This window comes from Penaeus vannamei, chromosome 10 (assembly GCF_042767895.1).
Source record: "Penaeus vannamei isolate JL-2024 chromosome 10, ASM4276789v1, whole genome shotgun sequence".
NCBI classification, from domain to species: domain Eukaryota; kingdom Metazoa; phylum Arthropoda; class Malacostraca; order Decapoda; family Penaeidae; genus Penaeus; species Penaeus vannamei.
Genome location: NC_091558.1, coordinates 28,501,044 through 28,503,543, shown reverse-complemented (window position 1 = coordinate 28,503,543; position 2,500 = coordinate 28,501,044).

Below are 2,500 nucleotides of genomic sequence, written 5' to 3'. Positions count from 1 at the left end.
GCATGATCTGTAACATGTCTCTTGAATTTAAAGAATTACCGAAAAGAAAAAAAATCAACAAGGTCTTTAAGGAACAGAGTCAGTGAACCGTTGCCTCCGGTCGTGTTCGGTCTTTCTACGCCAAGAGGAAGAATGAAGAAAGGGAAAGAAGAAGAGAAAATAGAAAGATGATAGACTTAAAAAACTGAATTACGATTCAAGAAAATAACTTCATCATGTACTTTCTTCTTTTACGAAAGTACCCCAAAACGGCACTCCCTCAGGAACTCTTCCGAATCGAAAGGGTTGGAAAAAGATCATTTTATCCATCGATGACCTTGTTTCATCGCGAAACAAAGTCATTCATAACTAATAACTTGTTTTCCTTTTGAGTGTACTACATTACTTGCTTGGTCAAAGCGTGCTGCAAAATAAGAAAAAAAGTGATTTTTTTCCTCCCTCCTCCCTCCCCCCCCTCCCTAAACATGTGTAAATTCAAATATCACATTCTTTTGCAACGCATCTTTTCTTCTCTCTTTTCAATATATCTCCTAAGAATAATATATGACAAAAGCTAAGATATTCAGACATAAATTGCATGAAATATTGCTTACTCGAGAATCCCAGTCACTCCGAGTCAGGCGTGTGAGAACCATGTTAGAAAATGTAGGTACTGGAATGCGTGCCAAGCTAGGATTTGCCTTAAGAAATTCTCTTTTGTAAGAATTGTATCTGCATATATATATATATATATATATATATATATATATATATATATTTATTTATTTATTTATATATACACATACATATATATGCACACACACACACACACACACACACACACACACACACACACACACACACACACACACACACACACACACACACACACACACACACACATACGTATACACGTATACTTATATATATATATATATATATATATATATATATATATATATATATATATATATATATATATAGATAGATAGATAGATAGATAGATAGATAGATAGATAGATAGATAGATAAATATAGATATATAGATAGATAGATATATGTATGTGTGTGTGTATTTTCGTGTGCATTTGTGTGCAGTTGCATATGTAATCATTTATAGGTATGTCAGTCTCAAAATCTGTATATATGCATTCAGGTACATAACAGCAATAGCCACAGCCATATTAACAGTAGTAGTAGTAGTATCATTATACGTTGTGCACTTGTCAATAACAATGTTGCACACAAGACAACGAATATAGATACAAGAATTGTCATTGACGCACAAAATGCAATTCATTCAATTCAGTCATTCAGTTTCGAATAAACGTGATAAAGTAGAGGTAAAAATAACAAAGATGAAATAAATAAAGAAGGTAAGGAAGAGGAAAAGAATGAGAAAGCGCGAGAGGAAAAAAAAACTAAGATAACGATGATAATGAATAGGAAAAGAATAAGTGGGAAGAGTGAGAAAAAAGATGAGAAGGATGAGGAGGAAGAAAAAAAGGAATAATAAAAATAATAATGGTAGTGAAAATGATGATATTAATGATAATAACGATACTACTACTACTACTGTTAATAATAGTAATAGTAATAACAATAAGGATAATAGTGATAATAACATTAATGATCACAATTATATCAGTGATAATAATGCTAACAACGATGATAATGATAGCGAAGATAATTACAATAATGTTAATAATAACAATGATGATAATGATAATAAGACAGAGGAAGAACAAGAAAATGAAAAAAACGATGACAAGAGGAAAAGATCAGAGCATGAAAAAGAATAAAAAAGAGAGAAAATAATATAAAAAAGAGAAAGAAATAATGAATAAAAAACAAAGAAAATGCAACAGGTTTACACGCGAAAATTCACCGCCAGTGAGAATCAATTGCAATCTGTCGAGACACATAGTATGTGGTCCATGCGACACAGCGCTTGATCGTGACTCGGCCATTTTCTCGAAGCATGTCATCAGGAATTTCCGCGTCCGCCAGCCAAGCCTTCGAACACCGAGCCATTCACGAAGGAAGATTTCCAGCTGCCTAAATCGGCCTCAAGGAGGCGGCGAAGGAGGTGGTCGGCGTCTTCGGGAGAGAGGAAAAGCTCTTCGGATCCGCCGTTAGATGGCGCCTTTCTTGCACTCCGGAAAAAGGAAGTTTGCTTGCTTTGCTTTTTTGTTATTTCTAGCGTGGCAAAGGTTGTTCTACTTTTATTGTTAGTTCTGTAATAACTTATGTTTATTTTCTTGTTACTCTTATTTGTTCTTTCTTTATTTATGTTTTTTTATTTACCTTCTTTTCTCTAAGTATTTGATGGTCTGGTGTTCTTGTAATTGGCAGATATTTATAGCTCAACAGGCGAGTAAATAAGAATGATTGTTTTTTTTTGTATTTGTGAGGAAGAGAGCGGAGGAGAGATGAACAGAGAGAAATAGACATACAGACAGAAAGAAGGAAAGGGGGAGAGAGAGAGAGAGAGAGAGAGAAGGAGAGGGAAAGGGAAAGA